The sequence below is a fragment of the Rhinolophus sinicus genome, chromosome 16 (assembly GCF_057876585.1).
Source record: "Rhinolophus sinicus isolate RSI-liver-muscle chromosome 16, RSI-T2T, whole genome shotgun sequence".
NCBI classification, from domain to species: Eukaryota; Metazoa; Chordata; class Mammalia; order Chiroptera; family Rhinolophidae; genus Rhinolophus; species Rhinolophus sinicus.
The window spans coordinates 79,699,627-79,714,895 of NC_142516.1; the positions used below are offsets into that span (position 1 = coordinate 79,699,627).

A 15,269-nucleotide genomic window follows, 5' to 3' on the forward strand; every position below is an offset into this window, starting at 1 on the left:
TACAAGGGGACCGCTTATGTTACTGGGGTTTCCTGTGGTTGTTGTCATAGGAATCCTTGGTGCCATAAATTCCACTGATTTTAAACACCATAAGTACAGTAGTACCTCGGTTTTCAAACGTCTCCGTTCACAAACATTTCGGTTTACGACGCCGTAAACCCGGAAGCAAATGCTTCGGTTTTTGAACACCCTAGGAGGTGAACATGTCACGCGGCTTCGGCTGAGTGCAAGATCCTGAGGCCTAGCTGTCGGCTGTTTTCAAACGTTTCAGAACTCGAACAGTCTTCCAGAATGTATTACATTCGAAAACCGAGGTACCATTGTACTTGATATGTAAATAGTCAATGTTTGAGGAAATGGTGATACTGTATCACAAAATTAAGTGGGTGGATACTAAGAAAAGTCATTTTTCCCTTTGGGATTTTTGACTCTCAAAGGTAGGAAAGGAAAGGGACAAGCCAGGATGCAGCCTGGAGAGAAGGAAGGGGAGGGCTGCACTGACACACCACGGCCGCTGTCTGAAATTTCCCCTCCTGGGTATTTCCTTGGATTTCCGGTCCCCACCACAGCTGATCCCCCCTTAACTGTCTTGGCCTTATTCACCACAATTGCACAATACAGAGTTTGGCTCTTTCAGAAGGGATGTCTTAGGAAACAGGAAGTGGAGCAGGTGAGTTTGGAGAGTACAGCTCTGAAAACTTAGCTCCAGAATGGCGGCTGGCCCTGCTACCAGCCTCCAATGCTGTTCCTTGCTCCCAGCCCCAGGAACTGCCTTGCCTAGCTATATTAACCTCCTAGTATCTTGGGGTCCAGGCACTCAGGAAAGATGGCATTTTCCCTGGAGCTCACCTGGGTCACTTTTCCCTGTCCTCCTCAGACACCTCCTTAAATTGCTTCTCCATTCCTGAGAACATCTGCCCCAGTTCCCCCTAATGACCTGTGGGGGTTCAGAACAAACCATCCCAAGATGTGCCTCAGTGGTATGCAGATTACTTTGGTAGGGATATAAAATGGGACAGCCCCTTCTGAAAACAGCTTGGCATTTAATTAAGAAGTTCAACATGTATACCATAGGACCCAGCAATTCCATCTCTATGTATTCACATGAGAGCAAAGACAGCACATGTCTATAAAGGCTAACAGGCACATTCACAGTGGCCACACTCAGCAATGTGTTGCCATGGTCAGGGAATGTGGTGTTCCTAAGGTGGATCATTTGGTCTTTGTCCAGTCCTTCCCTGTGGCCTGGCACATGCTCAGTTTTCATAACTCTTCTACATATGCTAAAAATGGTACAACTACTGATGGAGAAACTGACCTAAAATGGTTCCCTGCCACATGGAACTGACCTAAAATTGTGGCCTGAGTGGAGAGAGAGGTCCCCAGCCTAAGCCCCAGCCCACTTCCGCATAAGCCCCTCCAAGCCACACCTTGAGCCAATCACCAGACGACACCTACCCCTTCCCCAACTCCAGGAAGTCCCCAACCCATAAAAATCTGCTCAAAACCTTGCTAGGAGCTCAGTATTTGGGAAGGATCCCGCTGAGCCCGCTGGCGTAATAAAGCTGACCTTCCTAACTCTCTGAGTGCCACTTGTGTCTTTCTGGTCCTGGTATCCGTAACACTACAATAGAATTTAGTATAGGAGTTGGTGAACTATAGCCATAGGCCAACAGCAGTCACCTAACTGAATTTTTGTAAATGAAGATCTGTTGGAACACAGCCCTGCCCCTCATTTATGTATTGTCTATCTCACACTACAACTGCAGAGTTGTGTAATTGTGACAGAGACCGTATGGCCCACAGAACCAAAATATTTACTATCTGGCCCTCTGCAGTATAAGTTTGCCAACCTCTGGTCAAGTAGAGAAGAGCCCAGGCTCTGACATCAGATGAATTCAAATCCAGCTCTGCCTCTTAGTAGCTGAGTAATCCTAGGCCAATTACTCAACTCTTCTCTGCCTCAGTTTACTCCTATTCTGAATGAGCAGGAATGAGTCGTGTAAAGCACTTAAGACTGCTGCCTGCCTAGCACATGGTAAGCATGCCACAAATGTTACCACTGTTAAAAAAAAACAAAACCCAACAGAGTACATTTAAAGATCTAATTGGTGTTATTCATGAATTGGGCAGCATCCCATTTAGCAAATAGAATGGAGCTACAAAGAGCTGTACAAAATGAAAGACTTTTATAGGCAGAAGAAGGTGGGACAAGGAAGTTATTAGCAAAGAATGGATTTTCTCAGGCAAGGTCACCTTCCTTGGGGGACAGAAGAGGTCTAAGAGGCAGATGACCTCACTAGTGCTGACCAGGTAATTCGGGATTGACTGGTTAAAGGTTACAATCCTGGGAGAGGCTGAATCTGCAATTAGGTTAGGTAGTAAGTCTCGGTTTGTTGATGTAGGGCTTAGCACAAGTGACTCCATTTTGGACCTGTTGTTTCTTTTTTTTTTTTTTAACAGCAATTATTATTATTCATTTGGCATAGGGTCCTAAGAATGTGTTTTTTTCACAGCTTTTAACTTTGTCCTTCAAATATTTCATATCTTTACTAAATATTTGTCTGACTGATCTGTTCATTTCTGGAAAAGATGTGTTACAATCCATCACTATCCTTGTAGATTTCCATTTTACAAATGTTGAAAGAGTTGTTAGGTTATACGTTTTAAGTTTGTTGCATCTTCCTGGTAAGTATTCCTTTATCGTCTCGTAATGACCTTTTTAATTTTTAAATGTTTTTTTCTTCAAAGAGTCTAACTTATCAGAAATGTATACTGCTATACCATGTTTCTTTTGGTTACATTAGAAAAGTTGTGTATCACATCACTGTTAACATTTCTTAATTATTTTGTTTTAGGTGTCTTTCTTGTAAATCTTAGACTGCAATTGTTTTTCCTTATTCTAAATGAAAATTTCTGTCTTTTATTGGATGTGTTTAATTTTTGCCATTTATGGTGATTACAGATGTATTTGGTTATTTCTTTCATCTGATTTAGTTTTCTGTTAACCCTACCTTCTATTACACTGAAATTTTCTTCAGATTCTTTTTTCTCTGTATTAATTTAGAGTTTATAATCTCATTTTGCTGAGAAGAGACAGAAGAGAGATAGAGATTTTTAAAAATAAGTAACATACCACAAGGATTAAAAAATTAAACCATGAATCATGTGCTTCATCTCTCCGCCTCCCTCCCCAGAGTGGCCAACTCTTACCAGCTCCCTGTGGTTTCTCAACAGACATTCTGTGCTGTGGACAGTGATTTGAATTCTTCCCCATGTTAATTTTCAAGTCTGCCTTCTGTTTATCCCCCTTATTATATTCCTCTTTATCCTTTATTCCCTCCATCTTTCCACCTGTCTTAGCAGGAGGAAGCAGACAGAGATGAAAGCACAAAACAATTTGAAGGTGAGGGAAGGAGAAGAGAAAACTTATCAGAGAAACTTAAAGCTCAAAAAGCAACTTTAAAATGACTAATCCAATCAGAGTTCCTGTGGTATAATATACATATTTGGTCTTTGTCCTTGGTTCCTGGCAGAGCTCCTAAAGTCCTTGGAATTTCCTGACAGATTGGAGTGTCCTTTGTTATTCATAAGGAGCCCCTTTTCAGCATTCCTGAGTTTGTGTTAATCAGGTGACTCAGGGTGGGGTCCCAGGTTCATCAGAAAGACCAAAAAAGTGATTAGAGGATGGGAAATTTGCCAGACCTCCAGATATGAGGAGGGGAGCTGGAGACCGGGTTACAAAAACTCTTGAACAAGGTTGGGAGAGCTTCTGGGTTCATGAACACATCAAGGTTCTGGGAGGGTGGTGCCCCCAGAGAAGGCATGAGAGTGCCATGCACCCCACACCTTACCTTACTCTGCACACCTCTTCCATTTGGCTGTTCTGAGTTGTATCCGTTACAGTAAATCAGGATATGTAAGTAAAGTGTTTTCCTGAGGTCTGTGAGTTATTCTAGTGAATTATCATGGCAGGGCGGGGGGCGGGGGAGGGCGGCGGTGGGAACGAGGGCATCTTCTATTATAGCTGGTCAGTCAGAGCACAGATACAATCTGGAACTTAACAACTGGCATCTGAAGTGGGACCCTCTTGTGGGACTGAGCCCTTAACCTGTGGGGCCTGCACTAACTCCAGGAGTCAGTGTCAAGATTGAAATAAACTGTAGCACACTCATTTGCTGTCAGAATCAGAAAACTGATTAGTGTCACAAAACACTCCACATTTGGCATCAGAAAAAAGACATCACAGTTCCAGAAGAGGAAACTGGGAGTGACAGTATGGGGACACCAAACTGTCTGTATCACCTCACCACACACCCTCACCCTCTGTGATCACAGGAGTGCAAGCACACAGAAGCCTCCAGACAGTCATGCTGCCTGAGCTAGCCTGACGGCAGGAACGGACAGCAGAGGGCACTTGAGCGCAGACCCACAGCTCATCAGATGGGCGACCAAATGCTGTGCACGTTATCACACACAGCTATTGCACATGAACCCCTCCCTGCACAGAACACACACTGCTGATGTGCAAGGGTCTCTCTGTTTGTCAGTAAGTTTTCCTTCTGAGAAAGATCTTTCACTCTGATTTTAAAATCTGATAAATTAAAGTTTTGTTGAGTTAGTTATAAGATTGCCAAAAGAAATGTTTAAATTATGCAGATTTATTTGCTGAATAAGATAGGTTTTCCATTGAAAAACAAACAAAAACATTTTATTTTTCTTTCCTAATAAACTGAAATGACAAATAAAATGTAGTATGCATGTATTTATAGACATATACATATTTTTAAGCTACTCACATTGCAAAACTTCTTAAAACCAAGGACAGTATTTTAGTCAGGAATTTTTCTGTTGCAAGTGGCAGAAAAAGAATTCAAAACTAGCTTAAAATTCAAAGACCTAAATAAATAGACACATGCTATGTTCATAGGTTGAAAGACTCAGTGGGGGGAGGAAAAATCTTTCCTCTATCCTCAAGTTTCTTTCAGCTGGTCCAATAATCAAATAGACATGAGATAGATTAGCAAGAGAAAGTGACCAAATTTAATGCATACGTATGTATGTATGGAAGCCCCCATACATGAGAGGTTCAAAGACATATATGACATTCTGAGCTAGGGATGAGGTAATGTACCTTGGGGCTTCAGAAGTCATTGCAGGGAGAGCATGTGTTCAGTAATTAATAATTTGCCCAACTATATATAATAGATAGATCAAAAAAGGTTATCTCTGATGTTCTCTTATTATGGACAAGGCCGTAATTCAAGTTCTTCTAAGTAGTTAAGGGACAGGGCAGAAGTTTCTCTTAAGCCCTCAGTTAGAGTTGCCATTAGCTCAAAACAATCCACATACCACAGAGGCACATCTTGGGGTGACTCATTCTGGACCCCTACAACTCAACATAGTAAAGGCGTTAAGTCTTCCAAAATTAATCTATAGATTTAATGCAATCCTATCAAAATGCCAGAGAGCTTTTCGGTGTATATACATAAGCTTATTTCAAACTTTGTATGGGAAGGGAAAGACACTAGAATAACCAAAACAAGTATTCTAAAGAAGAATAAAGTGTCAGGGTCACTTTTTGCAATTTTTATGGGTGAATTACGTCCTCCAAAATTCATGTGTTGCAGTCCTAACCCCAAACACCACAGAATGTGACCTTATTTCGAAATAGGGCCTGTAAAGAGGTAATTAAGTTAAAATGAGGTCAAGTGGATTATAAGCTTAAATATAAAACATAAAGCTAAAAACTTTTAGGAAAAAAAATAGGAGAAAATCTTTAGGATCCAGGAGTAGGCAAAGAGTCATTAGACTGGATACCAAATACACAATCAATAAAATAAACATTGATAAATTGGACTTCATCTAAATTAAAAAATGTTGCTCTATGAAAGGCCTTTTAAGAATATAAATAAGCTACAGACTAGGAGAAAATATTTGCAAAGCACATATCTGACCAAGGACTAGTATCTAGAATATATAACTCAACAATAGAAAAATTTTCAATTAGAAAATGAGCAAAAGACACGAATAGACATTTCACAGAAGAGAACATACAGGTGACAATTAAGCACATGAAAAGATATTCGGTTTCATTAGTCATCAGGGAAATGCAAATTAAAACCCCAATGAGATATTGCTACACACCTATCAAAATAAAATTAGTGACAACCCCAAATAATGGCGAAGATACAGAGAAACTGGATCACTCATACATTGCTGATGGAAATATAAAATAGTACAGCCACCCTGGAAAACAGTTTGGCAGTTTCTTATAAAACTAAACTTGCAATTACCATAGGACCCTGAACTTGCACTATTGGGCATTTTATCCCAGAGAAATGAAAATGTGTATTCACATAAAAACCTGCGCACAAATGTTTATTGCATCTTTATTAGTAATAGCCAAAATCTGGAAATAGCTCAGGTGTCAAACTGTGGCACTTGTGGAATATCATGGAATACTAGTCAGTAATTTTTTTTAAGTGAACTATTGATGCAAGCAACAACTTGGATGAATCTTCAGAGAAGCATGCTAAATAAAAAAGCCAATCCTAAAGGATACATACTGTATGATTCCATTTTTACAATATCCTTGAACTGACAAAATTATAGAAATGAAGAACAGATTAGTGGTTACCAGTCATTAAGGACAATGAGAGGAGGGAGGGAGAGAGAGGGAAATGGGTTGACATGACAACTCGAGGGATCCTTGTGGTGATGGAACTGTTCTGTATCTTGACTGTCTGGTGGATACACAAACCTACATATGTGATAAAATTGCATAGAACTAACCACTCACACACACACACACACATACACACACACAAACATATAAGTACATGTAAAACAGAAAAGCTGAATAAAATCAGTGGATTATATCAATGTCAATATCCTGGTGATATTGTACTATACCATTGGGAGAAACTGGGTCAAGGGTACATGTGATATCTCTATATTATTTCTCACAACTGTAGGTGAATCTACAGTTATCTTAAAATAAAAAGTTTATTAATACACCCATGTCTGTAGCACCATTACTTATAATAGCCCCAAAGTAGAAGGAACCCAAGTGTCCATCGATGAATGGATAAACAAGATACGATATATACATACAATGGAATATTATTTAATCTTTAAAAAAGAAGAAAATCTGACACATGCTACAACACGGATAAACCTTGAGGACATTATGCAAAGTAAAATAAGCCAGTCACAAAAGACCAAATACAGTATTATTCCACTTATATGAGAGCCCCAGAGTAGTCAATCTTATAGAGACAGAAAGCAGAGTGGTGGCTTTCAGGGGTCTGGGGAGAAGGGAATGGGGAGTTGTTTAAGGTACACGGAGTTTCAGTTTGAGATGATGCAAAAGGTATGGAAATGGATGGTGGTGATGGTTGCACAATATAAATGTACTTAGTACCATTGAACTATGTACTCAAAAATAATTAAGATGGCTAATTTTATGTTCTGTATATCTTTTTTTTTAATTTATTGGGGTGACAATTGTTAGTAAAATTACATAGATTTCAGGTGTACAAAATTCTGTATTACATCATCTATAAATCCCATTGTGTGTTCTGTATATCTTAACACCACTATTTTTTTTTAATTTCAATTAAAGGGTGGGAATGGGGGGAAGACAACTACTTAAGCAAAGGAAAACTAGAAATGATTCATTGGTTCACATAGTTGAGAACCCAAAGCGTGGGTCTGGGTCCAAGTGTGGCTAGCCTCAGGGCTTCAAACAGAGGCAGCATGAACTATCCACTCCATCGTTGGATCTGCCATCCTCTCTGTCACATCCAACTCAGGCTAGCTCTCTCTACTTGAGCAAAGATGGCCAGTGGCAAGTCTAGGCTGACATTATTTATGATTAATGACAGCCAGAGAGAAGAGTGGAACCCTGTTTCTCCCAGTAGCCACATCAATTGCTGAAAAGATCTGTTTGGCCAGCCCAGGCCTCACATCCCACCAGGGCGGGAAAGGTGGGGCATGTGATTGACACCCCCAGCCCAGTATACCTGAAATGGATTGGGGATCCCTTTCCAGAAGGAAGGTCTGCAGGTGAGGACACAGTGAGGACACAAAATTCATGACATCGAAATTGTACTTCAATATGATGGCATCTTAGTCACAAGTGACTTCCCAGAATAAATAAATCCTGGAACATCTAGACACAAAAACTGGTGAAACCGCACAAATTTACAGAAACTATTCTCTGATGATAACTAAATCATTAGGATTATGTAGTATTAAGGTTTTATATTGTGAAGAAAATGAGAACTTATAATCAGTGGAGATAAAGAAAACGGCTTGAAATTAGGAACAAAAGTTTTCCATGCTTTAATAATGCATATATTGCTGTATTTGGAAGGAAGCTCAGTTTCTATTAAGATGTTCCTTTTTGTTTTTCTAAAAGAACTCCTGAAACAGTCTGCAGGGATCCCTGGGCTAGGACACTGAGTGGGCACAATGTGACACCATTTTAAACCTACTTTCCAAGTACAATTTAAGGTGCTTCTTTTGCAAAGACGACTCCTGCTGAACAGGCACTCAGAATATGAAGTGTTGAGTGTGCAGATTGAAAACAGCAAGGTAGGAGGGCTGTGGCTGTGGCTCATTCTATGACAGTTAGAAGGAGCCCCCGTGCTCACCCAGGCGCTGGCTCCCTGATAGCCCTTCCCACCCCCTTACATCATGCCTTCCCCATCCAGAGCATGGGTGTGAACAAGGGGAAGAGCGCATGTCCAGGAAGGTTGGACCAGGCAGTTCAGGGTCAGCTCCCTGGTCCTGGTGGGTGGCTCTCCCAACTGCCTTTTTCCCAGGCCATGGCCCACTATACCTCCCAAACTCTGCCTCGTGCCCTAAAGTACCAGGAGTGGCTTTCTTGTTTGCACAGGGTCAGAGTTCATGCCTGATTGAGGAAAACAATGTCAAAAAAGCAGTCCCAGAGTCAAAACATTAGTTATATTCCCATTAGGTATACAGACTGAGATATCTACATGAAAAACAACATGTGTTTCTAGAATCTGCTTTAAAGTACTACAGAGAAAAAAAAGGAAGGGGATTGTAAAACAGTAGAATGCTGATAATTATTGAAGCTAGTGAGGGACCTATGAGAGCTTATCACACTATTGTCTACTTTTGTGTATGTTTGGAAAGCCCAATAATCACCACAAATTTTAAAAGTTGTTATCACATTTGACTGTCCGAAGTGTAGTCCCATTAGGCTCTGCGTGCTGAACAGTCATGCATGGGACATTCTGATGGGCAGAGCTGGGCTCAGCCAGTGGGCCAAGACAAGGGAACACTTCTAAACCACTCTCCAGTGACTCCGAGTTCCCTCCCTGCCACCAGAGTCACACTTGGCCCTCCCCAGAAACCCTGGAAACCCCCATAATCCAGCAAGTGAAGGAGGGGGCTCAAAGGGGCTTTGCTGGTGCTTGATATCTGGCTTTTCTGATTGGTCGGTGCCATTGCCATACTAGTTACTAACGTTCCCATGTCATTCCTGGCTGGAGAAGAAAGATGGTAACATCATTGGTGTCTCCGTTGGGTGAGAGAGTTTTCTATCTCATGGAGTCATTGTGCCAGGCTGAGCAGCAGCATGCTGCTGTAGGGAGATGACATACAGGAAAGGTGTGGGCGAGGTTGGGTGGCTGAACGGTGGGCAGCGACAAATGTTACAGGTTGCCTCAATGGATGCCACCTCCTTCCAGCAGGTTTGCAGTGACTGGAAAGCTAAAACTGCTTTTCCCTGGTGTCCTTGCCACCAAAACTCTGAGTCCAGCCATGCAGGTGGGAGAGGGGGTGGTGGCAAGTAGTGCAGGGAGAATATATCTCCTGGGACAGCTGTGGCAGAGGTTCTGGAATCAGAGTGTCAGGGGTGACACTGGCATGGGGATCCTATCAGGATAGTCCTAAACATCTTCTGTTTCCCCTTGTTTCCTTCAGGAATGTCTTTAAGCCAACTGATACCCTTTTTGCTTAAGTGTGTCTCTTTTTGCTTAATCCCACTCAAGTGGATTCTATGCCTGCTATGAATAACTAATGCTAGAAGGGCCAGATTTCTTGAGAACTGAAGAGAGAGTACTCTACTCAAAGGGTAATAGATGAAATCTACACTGGAATGAGAGACCCCTTGCTGGGCTCCTGATAGTACACCTCACTTGCAGGGCCTTTAACCCGTCCCTGACCTGTGACCCCATCACCGTCACTCTGGGATACATGTCTTGGAATCAGTCTACTGTGAGCTCCGATCTCAAGCCCTGCAGAACCTCCTCCTTCCTTTACAGCTGCCTGCCTTGCTGGAGCATCTTATTTCTGCCCACTTACTTTTTGTCCTATACTTCACCTTGGGAATTAGGTTTATTCCCAGGGTGTGCCCCTTGCCAACCAGCATGTCTATGACCTTGCCCTCAGTTGGTCCTTACCAACTGGGATCCCCTCAAGTCCAGGATACCTCCCAACCCCTCGGACTCTCTCAGTCTTTATTCACTTTGTCACCTGCAGTGTGGGCCATAATTGGGTGTTATATACGACCTGGGCATCATCTCAGGACCAGCCTCTATCATCACCTTTTCTAAGAAAACTTCTCCTACTATCAAGCCAACACTGTCATTGCTAGGTGCCCTGCACACACATCTGCTATGCACACATCACATTGATTTCTAATGGCCTGGTCAACACCTGTCCTTCCCGGATGAGGGGAAGCAAAGAGGCCAGGGATCATTCTAGAAGAAAAGTAGGTTGTCAACAGATGCTTTTTAATGGAATTAAATTTATTCATTGTATTAGTCAGAGTTTTCTAGAGAAAGAGAACCAATTTAATGTATGTATGTATATGTAGAGAAAATTATTTTAAGGAAGCAGCACAAATGATTGTGGAGCCTGGCAAGACTGAAGTCTGCAGGGAAGGCTGGAGATGCAGAAAAGAGCTGATGTTGTAGTCATGAGTCTGAAGGCCATCTGGAGGAATAATTCCTTCTTCCTATAGGGAGGTCAGTCTTTGCTCTTAAGGCCTTCAATTGATTGGATGAGGCCTACCTACATTATATAAGGTAATCTGCTCTACTCAAAGTCTACTGATTTAAATGTTAATCTTATCTACTAAATATTTCACAGTAACATCTAGACTAGTGTTTGACCAAACTCATTAACTGCATTGATATACCTTTTGTCCAATAGCTGGTAGGTTTTCAATAACTGAGGGATGAAGGGAAGGAGGAAAAGAGGGAAAGAGAGAAGGAGAAAGAAAGAGAGGGAGGAAGGGAAGGAGGGAAGAAACAATAAATTAGCTGATTCTGAAAATATTTTGACAAATCACAAAATTATTGAAATAAGGAGATCCAATCAAGAAAGCAGAGTAGGTAAACATGTGCTTGCCTCCTCCCATGACCATTTTAAATTACTACTAAATTATGGAACAATCAACCTGGAAAACCAATCAAAGACTAGCTGAACAGAAGTCCTATAACTAAGGATATAAAGAAGAAGCCACCTCAAGACTGGTAGGAAGGGTGGAGACACAAAACAGGCTGGCCTCACACCCATGTGTGGCAGTTGAGAATTGGGAGTGATGTCCCAGCTGCAGAGGCTCCCCTAAAGAGTGTGGGGGACTAGCCCCACACCGGGCTCCAGTAATAATAAGAGGAGCCCACACATTGGGCTGTGAAAATCAGCAGGAATTCCATCCCTCATGGTGAGATGGAAGGCAACTGGAAATCAAGGCATCCTTTTAAAGGGCCCCCACACAGACTCTTTCACTCCCAGGCACTCACCCTGGACTCCGGTAGAGGAACTGTGGCTTAGGAGGTGTCAGAGACATACAGGGAGAGACTGAGTTGTGTGGCTTCAAAGCAAGGGCTGGAGGAAAACTGCCATTGTCCCTGTATTGAGCCCTCCTCCCATGTAGCCAGAGGGTGGTTGCTATTTTTCTTGTACCACATGGCCAAACCTAAATTTCATTGGCTTGGTGAGCTATGCTCACTCCACCCTGATGATTCCCTTAGGACTCCAACTCACCCAATGTGCAAAATGCCAGAGGCTCTTTACAGCTGGCAGGAAGCCAATGTGGGCCTGCACTTTACTCTTTCCTGGACAATTCTTGCCTTATTGTGCTCTGAGACTTTTGCAGACGGACCTCAGGCTCAGAATTGATGTCAAATCTGAATTTGCATTAGCCTGTTGAACATCACTTGCCCCATGCTGGTGATTCCCTGAGACCCTGCCCCAACCAACTTCTGTACCACCTGAGGCTTGTTTAGTGGTTGAGCCTTATAGACAGCTGGCAGGTAGCAGCACCCCTTGGGGTGCCCAGAGTCTTGCTGAGGTATGCCAGGCCTAGGACTGGTGACAGCTGGATTCAGTTCACAGAGTGGTCTCTCCCACATACCTTCAGGTCCAATACAGGCAGCGACCAACTGCAGATCACTTTCTACTTCCTACCAGGTCGCCTCAAAACAGTCATAGGCAGAGGCTGACATTAGCCTGCACAGGAGCCACTCCCAAAGGGCCCCAGAACCAGCACCCAAGTGGCCAGCTTCAAAGCACGACAGAACACCACCCAATTAGCCCCAGAGAAGGTACACTCAAAGGGTGGTTTCAGCAGGTACCAGAGCAGACTGGGGTGAATCGCACTCCATTGAGTCAGCCCCTGCACAGCAGCTCATATGCTATGGTCCCAGCCAATCCTCACAGCCAGTAAGCCTGAGGGTCAATCACACCTACTGAGTGCCATCAGATATCAAGGCTCAACTATAACAGGAGGTCACAAACAAACCACACAAGGAACACTCATGGATATCTGGTTCAAGTGGTCAGGGAGACTATATTACTGGACCCCAAGGGATACCTACTACATAAGGCCACCCTGTCAAGACTGGGAGATGTAACAGATCTGTCTAATACATAGAAATAAACACAGAGAGGGAGCCAAAATGAGGAAACAAAAAAACATGTCCCAAATGAAAGAACAGGAGAAAACTCCAGACAAAGAACTAAATGAAATGGAGGCAAGCAAACTACCACATACAGAGTTCAAAGCACTGGTTATAAGGATATTTAAGGAACTTAGTGAGAACATCAACAAAGAGACAGCAAGCATAAAAAGGGACATATAAACCATAAAAAAGAACCAGTCAGAAATGAAGAATACAATAACTGAAATGAAGAGAACACTAGAAAAAAAATCAACAGTATATTAGATGAAGCAGAGAATTGAACCAGCAATTTAGAAGACAAGGTAGCAGAAAACACCCAATCAGAACAGCAAAAAAGAAGAAAAAAACAAAAGAAAATACTTTAAGGGAACTTTGGGATAACATCAAGAATAACAACATTCACATCATAGGGTTACCAGAAGGAAAAGAGAGAGAGAACAAGGAATTGAGAATCTATTTAAACAGATAATGACAGAAAACTTCCCAAACCTGGAGAAGGAAATAGGCATACTAGCCCAGGAAGCACAGAGAGTCCCAAACAAGCTGAATCCGAACAGGCCCACCCCATGACACATCATAATTAAAATGCCAAAGGTTAAAGAAGAAGAATCTTAGAAGTAGCAAGAGAAATGCAGTTAGTTACCTACAAGGGAACCCCCATAAGACTGTCAGTTGATTTCTCAACAGAAATTTTGCAAGCCAGAAGGTATTGGCAGGAAATATTCAAAGTCATGAAAAGTTAGGAACTACAGCTAACAGTACTCTACCCAGCAAGGCTATCATTTAAAATTGAAGGAGAGATAAAGAGCTTCCCAGATAAGAAAAAGCTAAAGGAATTCAGGACCACAAAACCAGTATTACAAGAAATGTTAGAGACTTCTTTGAGAAGAAGAAAAAAAGAACAATAATAAAATGACAGTAACTACATACCCCTCAAAAATCACTTTAAATGTAAATGGATTAAATGATCCAATCTATAGATATAACGTAGCTGAATGGATAAGAAAATAAGACCCATACATATGCTGTCCACAAGAGACACACTTCAGATCAAAAGGCACAACACTGGAAGTAAAGGGACTGAAAAAGATATTTCATGCAAATAAAAAGAAAAAGTTGGAATAGCAATACTTATATCAGATAAAATAGACTTTAAAACAAAGGTAATAATAAAAGACAAAGGAGGACATTTTATAATGATAAAGGGATCAATTCAACAAGAGGATATAACCCTTGTAAATATTTATGCATCCAATATAGGACCACCTAAATACATAAAGCAAATATTAATGGACATAAAGGGAGAGATTGACAGTAACACAGTTATAGTAAGAGAATTTAACTCTCTATTGACATCCATAGCTAGACCTTCCAAACAGAAAATCAACAAGGAAACAGTGGCCTTAAATGACACATTAGACGAGATGGATTAAACTGACATTTGTAGAGCATTTCACCCCAAAGCAGCAGAATATATGTTCTTTTCAAGTTCACATGGAACATTTTCCAAGATAGACCACATGTTAGGCCATAAAACTAGTCTCAATAAATTTAAAAAGATTAAAATCATACCAAGCGTCTTCTCCAACCACAATGGTATGAAATTAGAAATCAATTACAAGAAAAAAACTGAAAATCACATGAACACATGGAGGCTAAATAACATGCAACTAAACAATGAATGGATTAGCAATGAGATAAAGGAAGAAATCAAAAGATACCTTGAGACAAATTAAAACGAAAACACAATGACCCAAAATCTACGGGACACAGTGAAACCAGTTCCAAAATGGAAATTTATAGTAATACAGGCCTACTACCTCAAGAAACAAGAAAATCTCAAATAAACAATTTAACTCTACACCTAAAGGAACTAGAAAAGAACAGTAAAGCCCAAAATGAATAGAAGGAAACAATTAAAATCAGAGTATAAATAAACAAAATAGAGTCTAAAAAGAAAAAACATACAAAAGATCAATGAAACCAGGAACTGGTTCTTGAAAGGATAAACTAAACAGATAAACCTTTAACCAAACTCATCAAGAAAAAAAAAGAGAGCGAGAACCCAAATAAATAAAATCAGAAATGAAGGAAGAGAAACGACAACTGACACCACAGAAATACCTAAAATTATAGGAAAATACTCTGAACAATTATATGCTAATGAATTCCACAACCTTGAATATATGGATAATAAATTCCTAGAAACATACAATCTTCCAAGACTGATTCAAGAAGAAACAGAAAATCTAAACAGATTACTGCTAATGATATTGAATTAGTAACCAAAAAACTCCCCACAAACAAAAATTCTGGACAAGA

At 41.1% G+C, this 15,269-nt stretch overlaps 1 protein-coding gene across 1 annotated transcript in view; it reads right to left on the bottom strand.

The window, feature by feature from the left end:
- The window catches only part of SHC3 (SHC adaptor protein 3), a 247,362-nt gene that overhangs the window by 212,559 nt on the left and 19,534 nt on the right, over nt 1–15,269 (bottom strand). The window lies entirely within an intron of this gene.